Source organism: Hemicordylus capensis, chromosome 1 (genome assembly GCF_027244095.1).
Source record: "Hemicordylus capensis ecotype Gifberg chromosome 1, rHemCap1.1.pri, whole genome shotgun sequence".
NCBI classification, from domain to species: Eukaryota; Metazoa; Chordata; class Lepidosauria; order Squamata; family Cordylidae; genus Hemicordylus; species Hemicordylus capensis.
Window position 1 is genome coordinate 238,504,096 of NC_069657.1, and position 14,171 is coordinate 238,518,266.

A 14,171-nucleotide genomic window follows, 5' to 3' on the forward strand; every position below is an offset into this window, starting at 1 on the left:
AACTGGAAACAGTTAGACAGGAAACAGAGGGAAGATATAAATGGATAGTTCTCTAAACAGAAAGAAGTAAGAAGTGGGGTCCCCCAGGGATCTGTACTGTGAATGGTACTTTTTAATTTATTCATAAATGATCTAGAAGTTGTGGTATGCAGCAAGGTGACCAAATTTCCAGATGACACCAAACTTTTTAGGGAAGGGAAATCCAAAAGAGATTGTGAGGAACTCCAAAAGGATCTCTCCAAACTGGGGGAGTGGGCAACAAAATGGCAAATGCAGTTCAGTGTTAGCAAGTGCAAAGTGATGCATATTGGGGCAAGCCCCCCCCCACTTCAAGTATATGCTGATGGGATCTGACCTGTCAGTGACTGATCAAGAGAGGGATCTTGGGGTCATGGTGGACAGCTCTTTGAAAATATCGACTCAATGTGCAGTAGCTGTGAGAAAGGCCAATTCCATGCTTGGAAGCATTAGAAAGGGGACTGAAAATAAAACTGCTAATATTATAATGCCCTTATACAAAACTATGTTGCAGCCACATTTGGATTACTGCATACTGTTCTGGTAACTGTACCTTAAGAAGGACATAGTAGAACTGGGAAAGTGCAGAAGAGGGCAACCAAGATGATCAGCAGCCTAGGGCACCTTCCTTATGAGTTAAGGCTACAACACTTGGGGATTTTTACTTTAGAAAAAAGATGACTGTGGGGAGATATGATAGAGGTCTATGAAATTATGCATGGTGTGGAAAAAGTTGATAGAGATACATTTTTCTCCCTCTCACATAACACTAGAACCAGGGGTCATCCCATAAAACTGATTGCCAAGAAATTTAGGACTGACAAAAGTAAGTACTTTTTCACACAAAGCATAATTAACCTATGGAATTCTCTGCCACAAGATGTGGTGTCAGCCAACAGCCTGGTTAACTTGAAGAAGGTTTTAGATAAATTCATGGAGAACAGGTCTCTCAGTGAGGCGCTTCACACAAGCAGTGTGAAGCACCAAGAGGAGGTTTGCAGGGAGAGTGGGTTCGACCCCTCTCCCTACAGAGGATTATTCACCCACCGCCGGGTGGGTGGATCACCCGCCTAGATGAGCAGTGGCTTGTCTGGTATTCCTGCGCCCGGCTGCAGCACACCCAGCAGCTCCGGGAGTTGGGTGCAGGGAAGCACTGCTTTGAGGTGCCCCGCCCCGGAGTCCCAGTAATGTACCGCACAAGTGCGCCATGCATTTCTGGGATCCTCCTCCCCCCTCCTCCCCCTGAGTGTCCATTAACCTCGTTTAAGGGGACAGCCACTTAGGCGGGCTTGCTGCCATGGAGACACTGGGCTTGCGCTCGAGCTTGGAGGTTCTCATGAGTGAGTAAAACCGAGCTGGGCTTCCTTAGCCCAGTTTTGCTCGCTCGTGAGAATAGCTTGTGGCTACTAGTCTGAGGGCTAAGGCCACCTCCAGTCTCAGAGGCAGGATCCCTCTCAACACGAGTTGCAGGAGAGTAACAGCAGGAGAGGAGGCATGTCTCAGCTCTTGCCTGTGGGCTCTCCAGAGGCATCTGGTGGGCCACTGTGTGAAACAGGATGCTGGGCCAGATGGGCTTTGAGCCTGATCCAGCAGGGCTGTTCTTGTGTTAATGGTGGCATCCACATTCAACAGGTGCAATTTTTCTTAGCACATATGAACCAGAAGCTGAATGAACATATGCTGAATGTTTTGCTACGCAACTATTATAATTTAGCAGAGAAATTCTCTCATACCTAGGTATACATCTTACTGCGGGGATAAACCTGTGTCTGGACTGTATCACTTCAGACTGCAAGTGGGGGTTCACATGATTGAGTGGTCCTCTACACCAAAACAAACAAACAAATCCACACACACAAAACAAAACTCAAAACTCTTGATCTTAGGTAGCATGCATGATCTTAGCTAGCCCAGACTTATCCTTGACATGTTAATCTTCTATGTTCAGGGATATATGTAAAGTAGCATTCAGTCACGTGAGCCCTCACTTGTAGTCTGAAGCGGTTCAGCCTGCATTGTCTGCAGAACCTTGATTACTCATTCAGTCTCTACTGTGCTGGTAACATTACTAGTTTATGAAACAGGGTTATATACAACTCCCTGGGTGGCTCTACACACAGGCCTGCAGCAGGGTTTCTGCTAACTGAAGAAGAGGGAAGAGAGGGAAGGGGATTTCTGGAGGCTGAACTGTAGTTAAAGGGACTGTGCACAATTAACTGACTCATTGCTCACCTGACCAAGGACAATCTGCCAATCAATTTTCAGTACAGTAATTCTATCAGAGGCCTAAATCCACACAACACAGTCGAACTGGAGCAAAATCAGAATAAGTTAGGTTGGCAAGAGGATATGTTGTTGCTTTATAACTTAACTTCCAGTGACAGAAGACAGTTACCTACATTTTCCCAAAATAAACATATCCACTGTTGCAAGGCTGACATGAATGCCACATCACATTTATGTCCAGTTGCCCTTATATCTGTCTTACAGTATCCTCAAGCATGCAGAATACAATGAAAAGTTCAAATTATAAAGTAAATCATTCCCTTTCTTCCTGCCCCATTTCAGACTTCAGAAATGTTAGGGCGTTTATTAGGTATTAGAATCTCTTTTTTCAAAAGGGGATTCATTATGGTTTTAATTGATCAATTATTCATATTGCTAAAGAACAGCATTTTATTCAAAATCATGTCCAGTGGTCTGATAGACATCTCGTGACAAAGACAGAACAAAAATATGAATAATGTCTGCTTCCTAGGATTATTTTCCCCTTACTAGTCTGCGACAGTTCAGTATATGAACTTGATGTGTGAGCACTGCAAGATATTCCCCTCAGGGGATGAAGCCGCTCTGGGAAGAGCAGAAGGTTTCAAGTTCCCTCCCTGGCTTCTCCAAGATAGGACAAGATTTTTTTTTTAAATATAGAACAAGATATTTTTTATTGAACCAACAAACTACCATAGGGCTGAGAGAGATTCCTGCCTGCAACCTTGTTGAAGCCGCTGCCAGTCTGTGAAGACAATACTGAGCTAGATTGACCAATGGTCTGACTCAGTATATGGCAGCTTCCTATGCTCCTATATGGAACATTTTTTGTTGGTGGGGGGCAATAAAACAAAAGCAGGTTTCAGCTCAAGCTCTCTGTCCCAGCAGAGTATGCCTATTCTCCTCATTGGTACACTGCCACTGGTGCACATGGCACCATAAACAACTTTGTAGGCAAAAACAGACAGGTCCCTGCCCCCAAAAGCTTACAGTCTAAAATGACAATAGGGAAAACGATAAGGGACAGGAAGGGGGGCAAGGGGGCAAGGAGGATAAATATGGAGAAAATGCAGTTATATATACTAAAACCTTGGACACAGTTGAGAATGGGCATTAAGAAGTTAAGTAAAGGCCTCAAAAAACTGTTTTCAGGGGGGATTTGAAGGAAGAGAGGGTTGGCATCATGTACATGATAAGGAAGGGAGTTCTAGGCATAGGGAACATAGGCAGCTGCCATATACTGAGTCAGGCCATTAGTCCATCTGCTCAGTGTTGTCTACACTGACTGGCAGTGGCTCTCCAAGGTTTCAGGCAAGAGTCTTTTCCAGCCCTCTTTGGATGCCAGGGATTGAACCTGGGGCCTTCTGAGTACAAAGCAGATGCTCTGTCACTAAGGCCCCATCCAACTATGGTCCCTGTGAGAAGCACAGGAGAATGATTGAGAATGAGAAATCTCCAGGTGTCTGAGGGTGATACAGTTGGAATTTATGTGCAGCAGGAGACAATGGCTGAAAGATAAGGTTAGGCAAGGCCAGAGAGAGCTTTAAATGTATACAAATGTGCCATACACTGTAATGATCACATGGTGATGCGCTTATTAACTATGCACCTTATGAAACCTAATTAAAAGCCAAATGTCTGGCCCAAAGAGCTTATGATCAAGTTTAAACAGATTATGAAGAGCAGATCTCCATGCAGGATGAAGTTGAGCATATCTGGCCCTCATGCTGATTCTTAGTCTCTCGTTCTATTTTTCCCCCTTCTAAATATCCTTCTGTCAGGGTTCCTACTTTGCAGACTGTTAAAACCTTCATCACAATAGATGTGCAAGTTAAGCAATAAATAAATAAATCCAGAATACTCCCCCAAAGATATTAACTGTGTCAAACTGCCATGCCATGAGAGGATGTTATAATTCATCTTATTATCCTGAAAAGATTTACCTGAAATGTCCTAGATTTTGAATAATCTGTTGCCATGTGAACCTGCCCAATTTTGTTCTGAATGGTTCATCTTTATTCAGAATTTGCCACCATACTTCATGATGTTTTCCACGTTTTAAAAGTGAAAAGGTTATAGTCTAGAACACAACATCTTTACATTTTAATCAAGCAAGATTTTTAAGCATATGAAATCTTCCTCCACACAGCAGATAAAGAGGCTGCTCTCATGAGCAGCCTAACCCAGGCTAGAGAAGCCCAGCTTAGGCTAGGCTGCTCGTGTGGAGCGCCAGGATCTGCATGGATCCTGGTGCTCCTGCCCAGCCCAACCCCACTCCTAAACCCGGCTCTTAACCGAGGTTAAGGGATCAAGGGCTCCCTTAACCTGGCTGCCAGGATGATTTGTCTCCTTGGCTGCATGGAGCCAAGGAGACACAGAGACAGGGGCCTAGAGTGTCTGTCTGACAAGGAACTCTCCCAAGGCACTGCTATTGTTGCATGGTGCCTTGTGGGATATATAAAGGATGGAGCAGCACAGATAGTCATCTGCATTGCTTCTGGCAGTGCAGGTCGTGTGGGTGCATGGCTTGCGTGCTGCCGGGGCTGCACACAATCATTTGGAGGAAGGTAGGTTGAACGCTGCTCCCCCCCGCCCTGCCCGCCCACAACCATGGTCATGTGAATAGCCCCAAAGTTTCTCTATTTCCAGCCCCAGCACCTCTCTTCTTGGAATTATGGTCTTGAGTTTTGCCACAAAGCATATGAATAACATGCAGGATACAAACTACGTAAGTCATGACTGCCCCACTGAAATTAATGGGACTTCAGTTAGCCATGACAAGCTTGTCTCATTTATTTCAATGGTGCTTAATCATGACCAACTTAAACTTGATCCTACATATTTGTCCTATAACTTTCAACTTGTCTGAAAACACACTTGACAAAATTATATTGCTGAAACCATAGTTATTGGCTGAGAAGGTTCAGAGTCAACATTCATCTTGTAAGACAGTGAGATATAATTTGTTCAGCAGACTAAACAGAACCATGTCCTCAGTCCAAGTAAATAAAAATATCTCCCTTAGCTCCAGTAAAACTCCACAAATTAAAAGCAGTTATCTGTTTTTTTTACACATTCTTATCCCATGGAAAACATTGGTGTATATTAGCATTACCCTTCTGTTACATGTCTTTTGAAAATGCAATGTATACCCCTTGAGTTAACTTTCCTGAGTACATTTTATTTCATATGGATATTCTTCTTTTGGAAGCATCACCACATAAGGGTGGCAGTCCTTTTGGGATAGACCATTCCACTGGTTTCAGAAGTTTCCGAATGCCTGGGGCATGGAACATTTTGGGGAAAACCAACAAGATAGCTGATATATTGAAAAAAGGACCCAGTGCATTTTGTAACTCTTTCTCAAGGGATAAGCTTTTACAAATCTAACATCCACTCAAGAATGAAGATTGAGAGCAGCCTGAAAATTGAACAGCCTGCATGCTTTTATTTCTAATTTTGTTTAGTCCAAGCCAGTTAGAATCTGATCTCTGAAGGCCATCCAAAAATGGGTACTCAAAGAGTTTGTTTCAGAGTCTCTACAGAGGACTATTTCACAACACATTGTATAAAACATCCAATGTTAGGTAGAACTGTCCTCACCGAACGGCAGGATGATACCAATGAGCAAGCTGTTTAGGATTGAGCTCATAGTGGGATAATCTCAAAATATGCAGGCCTGCTGACAGTTCTGAGACTAGGAAAGTAGATGCTCAAGCTACAATGTGATGACAACAGAAACATGAAGACCAACAAAACTTACATGTAGGGTCACCGCCTTTCAAATCTCCCCTTTTGTTAAACGATGTACAGAGGAGTATTTCCCACTAGTACTCCAGTTAGTAGGCAAAACTGTCTTACCTATTTATGGAGGAGGAAATGTTAGAGGTTCCTATGCTCCGTTGGTAAAAAAAACCAAGAAATGTCTGAGGCTCCTGCAGAAAAGAAGACGTGTTGCATTTCAACTTGGAAGCCATTTATTATACAATTTTTATTATTAAACAATATTAATATTAATATCGTGCCCCATGACAATGCTAGTGTGTTCTCAGAATTATAGTCTGAAAATCTTTCTTTTGGGGTCATTTTGCCTATGGACTCCAGCTTTGTTTTGGGAGGACTGCCTTTCTTGGTATGGTTGTCTGGCTTCAGCCATCTGGGTTTATTTTATCAAACATTTGATTGTCTGACAACAGATAAGTCGATGCACACTAGAAACTCAGGTTTTCTGCTTGTTGTAGAAGTACTGTATCATGGTCCCCTGCGAGACACAACAAACTGATTCACTAATTTTTCAATTCTTCACCTCTTGAATCTAACAGTGGATGAGAAATAGAAGGTCTCTTCAAGGTGTGTTAACTCCCTGCTTTAAGCTTTTCAGCTATAGGGCTAAGCAGGGCAGGGCAGGCTCTTTCCATGGTACTTCCCTCCCAAACCCAGTGGCAGTGAGGAAACAATGGCTGCACGGTGGCTTCTTTTAATAAGTCCTGAAGCCAGTGGGTTGTGATTTTGGGGGGTGGGGGTGGGGGTGGGGAGGTCTGTGGCTAAAGGAAGAGTATCTTGCTCCTAGAAGCCCTAAACAAATCACAAAGTACTGTGGAGATTGTAGTTATTTCAGTGGCTGCTGCAATTCCCAGAGCCTGTGAAATGACTACAGTCCTCACAATATTGTGTGCTTTATGTCTCCCAGAAGGAAGAAGCTCTTAGTTTGGCATTTAAAATATACTGGGCTTTTGAAGTTGGCCTCCTACGAGGAGTGATTCATAACTTATGCTTTTTAGGTGCATACAGCGAATATTCAAGTGTGCACCTAGGAGAATTTTTTTTAAAAATGAATGAAACAAAGTCATGTTTGGAAACCTGCATGTTGTATCTATTTGTTTATTTATGGGCTGTTTCCCCACTTCATAACAAGGCCTTCAAAAGCAGCTTACAGTAAAATAGTAAAAACAATAATAAAAACCTTCAACCACAACAGTGCAGATAGCAGCAGCAGTTTGCTCAAACACAAACAATAGCTACTGCCAGAAAAAAACCAAAACAAATTCTGTTCACCCTCTGCTCAAGGGTGCAGATCCCCCCAAAGTGTTTGGGGAGCTCTGCCCTCATTCCACTGAACCCTTCACACAGGGGCAGAGCTGTAATTGTGTGCATGAGTTCAAAGAACCCATGCGCAGCTGCCACAGGGGCCACCTCCAGTTCTCCCTGGGGCCGCCCCTTCACTCCCTGCTGCAGCACACACACACAGAGGCAGCCTCCCTCACCAAACAGCCTGGGCCCGGCTGCCCTGTCCCTGTCACTCAGCCAGCTGCCACGCATGCGCAACAGCCAGCCAAGTGGTCAGCATGGCACTAGGCTGCTGTGATGACCATTCAGATGGCTGCTGCACACCAATGGAGGCCAGCGGAGTGGTGGGGCAGGGCAGCCTACCCTGGGGTGTTCAGTCAGGGGGGAAGCTGCTCAGACAGGGGCTGTCGCTGGGTTGGGGTGGTTGCGGCCTGAAAAGGGCCACCTATGTCTTCCCTATGCCACTGCCCCCCCCCCAAGCCATATCTTCAGTCACCAATACATGTTTATCTCTCCCCTCCCAAATTTAAGTGAGGAGTTGCTCATCAAGTTTTCCTCCCACCGGCACCCCTGTATATGCTTGATACATTATAAAGTTCTCAACAATCCACCAAAAGGCCTGCAGTGTGGGAATCATGTAAGCCTCCAAACGGAAGGCGTTAGGGGCCATTTGCCAAAAGGCCATGTTAACTTGTTTTATGTTGTTGTTAACCACCCAGAGACAAAAGTTTGGGGTGGTGTACAAATTTGACAAATAAATAACAAACAAACAAACATGTCACTGCCAGCCATGCCGCAGTTGGCGGCAAGCCCTAGAGCAGGGCCTATGGTGATCATTTTAGTAAGCAGAAAGGCTCAAACAGGAGGTGGCAGTCACAAGTACCGAGGGCCCAAATGCAAGATGTGGTTTCTCTCTTCTCTCTAAAGGTCTTCACATTTTCTTATTTGAGGAAGCTGGCCTAAATCAAGAAAATGGCATGGGGTGAGGGCTAAACCCTCTCAGTGCAAAAGTCCTGATTCAATCCCCCTGCCAGACACACAGCTAACATTTTAACAATTTAAAGAGAGGAGATCTGATCATGGATCTAAAACAACTTGTCTAGTTTGGTCCTCAGTGAGTCAGGTGGCCCGGATTCTAAAGGGCAGCCAAGCCCGCCCCCAACCTCACAACATTGTCATACTCCCTACCCTAGTGGTGGGGCGTTCCTCTGCTGGTGGCCCCGCACCCACAGCAGGCCTGCTCCTACCAGGGAGGGGCAGCACACACAGGGAGAAGAGAACTCCACTGCTCGGGACTTCCTCTCCCCTACCGCTTCCCTCAGGATGCGCTCTCTCTCCCCGCCCCTCTCTCTCTCTTTCTCCTGCACAGCCTCCCTGTGCCACATACATGCCCAGGTTCATGTCTTCCCTTCCGTTCAGTTGCTTTGCTGGTTTGCACTGCCTTCCCCAGAATTTTGTCTGTCTGTCTGTTTCTCTCTCTCTCTCTCTCTCTCTCTCACACACACACACACACACATTTCTATACTGCCCCATCCAAAGGCTCTGGGTAGTGCACAACATGTAAAATACAAGAACAATCACCATTTAAAACAAGCCGGTTAAAACAATATAAAAACAAATTTAAAGCAGTTCAGAATGATTTAAAACCAATGATTTAAAACCAATTAGGAACACTTAAAAACAATTTTAGGAATACTTAAAAACAATTAGGAATACTTAAAAACAATTTTAAAACCGTGGAAGGCCAGACCAAACAAGAAAGTCTTTAGAGCTCTCTTGAAGGCCAACAACAAGCCCAAACTACGGATATCTGCCGGGAGTGCATTCCACAGGCCAGGAGCAGCTACAGAGAAGGCCTGGTTCCAAGTCGCCACCAGACATGCTGGCGGTAACTGAAGACGGACCTCTCCAGATGACCTCAATGTGTGGTGGGGATCATACAGAAAAAGGCGCTCTCTAAAGTAACTCAGACCTAAGCTGTTTAGGGCTCTAAAGGTGATAACCAGCACTTTGTACTTAAATGTGATAATAAGCACTTTGTATTTTGCCTGGAAACCTATTGGCAGCCAATGAAACTGTTTGAGAACAGGCATAATATGGTCACTCTGGGTTACCCCAGAGACCAGTCTGGCTGCCGCATTTTAAACTAACTGAAGTTTCTGAACTACGTACAAAGGCAGCCCCACGTAGAGTGCAATACAATAGTCAAGCCTGGAGGTTACCAGCTGATGCACCACTGTTTTGAGATTGTTTTCTTCAAGGAATGGGTGCAGCTGTCAAATCAGCCGAAGCAGATGGAAAGCGCTCCTGGCTATAGCCTCCACCTGGGATACCAGGGTGAGGCCTGTATCCAAGAGCACTCCCAAACTGTGAACCTGTTTCTTCTGGGAGAGTGTAACCCTATCCAGCACAGGAAGCTCTAACTCATCCCTCAAATTCCAATCCCTCACAATCAACACCTCTGTCTTGCTTGGATTCAGCTTCAATTTGTTATCCCTCATCCAGCCCTTTACTGCCTGTAGGTAGGCATTTAGGAAAGTTATGCCACTGCCCAATGAAACTGACATAGAGAAGTAGATTTGGGTGTCATCAGCATACTGATAACACCCTGCACCAAATCTCCTGATGACCTCAACCAGCGATTTCATATAGATGTTTAAAAGCATTGGTGACAGAATGGAGCCCTGAGGGACTCCATATAATAGCTCCCATTTCGAAGAGCAACTGTCACCAAGCTCCACCATCTGGAATCTGCCTGAGAGATAAGAGTGGAACCATTGCAAAGCAGTGCCTCCTATCCACAACTCCCTCAGGTGAACCAGAAGGATACCATGGTCGATGGTATCCAACGCCGCTGAGATTAAAAAAGCAACCAAGAGAGTCACACTCCCTCAGTCGATTCCCTGGTAAAGGGGATTATTATTGTGCATGTGTCCCCTCTTACTCCCCTCCCCTCCCCGCTGGGGGCTCAAATGCCAGTGCCCTGCCCTCACCTCTGAGAATGGCAAGAGTGGTTGGTCAGCGGGTTAGGGGAGGTGAGAGAGGCAGACCTAGAGAGGAGCGAGGTGGCCCTGGAGGCAGGAGGGCATGGGTTCTTGGGATCCGTGTGCCCTATTATAGCTCTGCTTCTGAGGCCAGGATTGGCTACAGCTCCTTGTTGAATGTACACTTGGTGACACAAACCTGGGTTTTCTGTGGAAGGGAGCAAGTGATCCCACTTGTTATAGTTCAGGCTTAGTTCTCATGGGCACAAAATGATCACATGGTTAGGTTTTGTTAAGGCAAGTGGAGTAGAAGGTTAGACGCTTCATGACAACAAGCTCATGCCAAATGGCCACAGCCAACCTTCCGCAGAGCCCCTTGGTAAAAGGCACCTGTCATCTCCATGCAGTAATTAGCTGCATTAAAATGAGTGGAATGGAATTGAGGTTCCAGCCCACATTGATTTGTAGCACCCATCCATGAGATGCAGAGGAATTTTAAAACAAATTAATTAAGCTTCTTCTGGCTCAGCAGAAGATCAATACAGGGGAGAAATCCGAGGGCCTTCAGCACTAGCAGTCCTGCCATGCCTTCTGATGCGCCACTGCAGCAAAAATAATTCAACAAGGTTTCACTCAGGGGATGTGCGCAAGTAGTGAAATGAACAGTTATTTGCTGAAGAGATGGCTTTTAGAAACAGATATAATCAAAAGCATGGTAAAGTCTGCCACTTCTAAACGATTCAGATAATAGGCAAAAGCCTAGGCTTCCCTGGTCTACTTGTTTTATAAGAAATAAAACCGACAAATTAATACTTGTGGATCTTCCCCTAAGGTCGGGTCTGATTTGAAACATAGTAAAACTGTCTGAAAACCTTATTAAACACAATTCATATATTACAGCAAATGCACTCACATAAACCAAACTAAGCTTTTAACGTGGGGCGGCTTCTGATTGAAGGATTTTCCAAAATGTGCTTGGCTAATATTGATCATGCAACCTCCTTTGTCCTTTAAGCCAGGGGTTTTCAAACTTGGTCCCTGTTAGAATACAACTCCAAGCATCCCCAGCCATCAGCCATTGTGCTCTGATATTGTGCAGGAGAGGACAGCTGTTCTTGTGGTAGCAAGCATGACTTGTCCCCTTAGCTAAGCAGGGTCCACCCTGGTTGCATGTGAATGGGAGACTAGAAGTGTGAGCACTGTAAGAGATTCTCCTTAGCGGATGGAGCTGCTCCTCTGGGAAGAGCAGAAGGTTCCAAGTTCCCTCCCCGGCATCTCCAAGATAGGGCTGAGAGAGATTCCTGCCTGCAACCTTGGAGAAGCCGCTGTCAGTCTGTGTAGACAATACTGAGCTAGATGGACAATGGTCTGACTCAGTATATGGCAGCTTCCTATGTTCATATATGATGGGAGCTGTAGTTCAACAACATCTGGGTACCCAGGTTTGAGAACTCCTGCTTTAAACCATTCATGGAGGTCATTCACACGATGGTGCATGTGGGCAGGAAGGCAGGGTTCAACCCACCTTCTCCCAGACGATTGCTCCTGAGCCTCTTGGCATGTAAGCCGCACACCCACACAACCTGAGCTGCCAAGAACAGCATGGAGCAACAGAGGCTGGGACTCGTTTCCCTGGCCTCTACATATCCGACAAGGCACTGTGTGGTGAGCAAGGTGCCTTGGGGGATTTCCCCGTCAGAAGGCCATCTGTGTCTTCTCAGCTCTATGGAGCCGAGGAGACACACGAGCTTGGCAGTTGCATTAAGAGAGTGCTTGCTCTCAACCTCGGCTAAGAGCCAGGCTTGGAAACAGGGTTAGGCTGGATGGGAGCGCCAGGATCTGCATGGATTGTGGCACACCACATGCACAGCCTAGCCCAGACTAGGCTGCCCTAGCCTGGGGTAGACTATAGCAGTGTGCACAAAACTGGGTTGCCTGATGCGGTTCGGGTATGGACCGGACCCGAACCAGACTGGTCATGTTCAGTTTTGTCACCACCGAACACACACACCTGGTTCAGTTAAGCAGGGCTCGTAATAATAACAAAATTAATTAATTTACTAATTATTAATTATTTAAAAAATATTAATAAAAAATTAAAATCAATTTTTAAAAATGTAATTAAACTCACTGCCACCTAGTCTGGGGGCTTCTGTGTGGCTGTGGAGTGGAGCCTCCAAGGGTTCCCCTTCCCCCCACCAGCCTCCATTTAATTCCAAATAGCCTGGTTTGGGCGGTCTTTGGCTCGTTCCAGGGTTGTTCTCCATGTCGGTGGCCATTTTAGAGGCCGCCATGGCTGCCCAATGGGCCACTGCGTGGCCTGGGTCATGACCCAGCCATGAGGTTTAAGAATTATGACTGTTGCCACTGCCAAGTTTATATCCAAGAGGCATGGATGTAGCCATCAAATATGGCTGGATTATTGCTCTACTCTACTTTGGGCTGCCCATGAAGAATATTCAGAAATTGCAGCTAGTGCAAAATATGGCAGCTAGGATTTTATCCAGAGCTGCATGTTGGGATCATATTACACCCATTCTGAAAGAGCTGCACTGGCTACTAATTTGTTTCTGGGTTCAATTCAAGGTGCTGGTTTTGACCTTTAAAGCCTTTAACGGTTTGGGCCCTGAATACCTGAGCGACCGCCTGCTCCCAAGGGTTTCTGCCCGCTAGACAAGTTCATTGGAGGGGGTTCTGCTCCACATGCTGTTGGTGAGAGAGGCTTGGCTGTTGAGCACAAAGGGCAGGGCCTTCTCAAATATTTCCCCCAGGCTTTGGAATGCTCTCCTGGCTGGAATCCGCTCCTAGCCTCCATGGCAGTTTTTAGGAAACAAGTAAAGACATGACTCTTCACCCAGACTTTTAAATGAAAGTATTGCTTTTATTGTTGCTGCTTTGTGTTTTGTGTATTACTGTTTTATATAGGTTTTTAAACTTATATAGAGAGATGTTATATTTATATTTAATATTTGCACGTTTGTATTTTCATTGTGCATTGTTTTAATTATATTGTAAACCACTTTGAGATTATTTTAATGAATTGTGGTATAGAAATCGAACAATAAATACAATAAATTAATAACTGTGACCAAGAGAGACAGGAATCCATAAAATTTAGGAATACAATTAATTTTCATCACCATTTATTAAAGCACTGTAACAAAGCAAGACATCATTTTAAAATTAGCATCCTTAATAGGAATATTGGAAAGGAGACATCCACTAGGAAAGGAGACCTCCATTTCTGCCAGAATCATATCTAAAACATCATGCATGTTTGCATTCTGTAGCCAACATCCTGACTAATGCTGTGCATTTGCAATCGGAAGCAGAATGTATGCAGCGGCTGTATCTCTATTTCTGCAGCACAGGCACATGGGGGTAGTGGTGGAATTTCACTGATCTCCTCTTCCCCTGGAAGCACTCTGCAACCCACAATTATATCCATGAGAGCTGCACATCATAAACATATTTGTGGGTTGTACAGAGGGGAAGGGGTGAGATGCTCGCACATTTTTCTTCTGACTGTATGTACACAATGTTAGTCATCATGTTGGCCTATTTTTCTCATTGTTTCTTCTATTTCTAAGATATCTGCCATTGGAAAACCTTTGTTCAAATTACAAGGTCATTCACATGACCCAGTTGCCTGGGGAGGATTGTCAGGGAGGGCTGGGGGGAAGGCAGGAGCCTGACCTTCCCCTACACTATCTGAGCCCTCAGAGGGCTCCACTGCTTGCATGCCCACATGAGTGGTGTTGCAGCACTCAGAGCAGTGAGCGGGAGGCGGAGGAGGTTGCCAGATATTCCCACAATGCACCCTGGCAGCATCAGCTC

The 14,171-nt window shown here is 45.2% G+C and overlaps 1 protein-coding gene across 22 annotated transcripts in view; it reads right to left on the reverse strand.

Annotated features, from left to right (window-relative positions):
- The window catches only part of LOC128339466 (microtubule-associated protein 2-like), a 416,732-nt gene that overhangs the window by 185,131 nt on the left and 217,430 nt on the right, over nt 1–14,171 (reverse strand). For 18 of the 22 annotated variants that reach the window (XM_053283445.1, XM_053283454.1, XM_053283444.1 and 15 more), the window contains one exon: nt 6,145–6,218. The exons of the other annotated variants lie outside the window; for them this stretch is intronic. The gene's annotated coding sequence lies outside the window, so the exon portion shown is untranslated. The remainder of the gene's footprint in view (nt 1–6,144; nt 6,219–14,171) is intronic. 22 annotated transcript variants of the gene reach the window in all.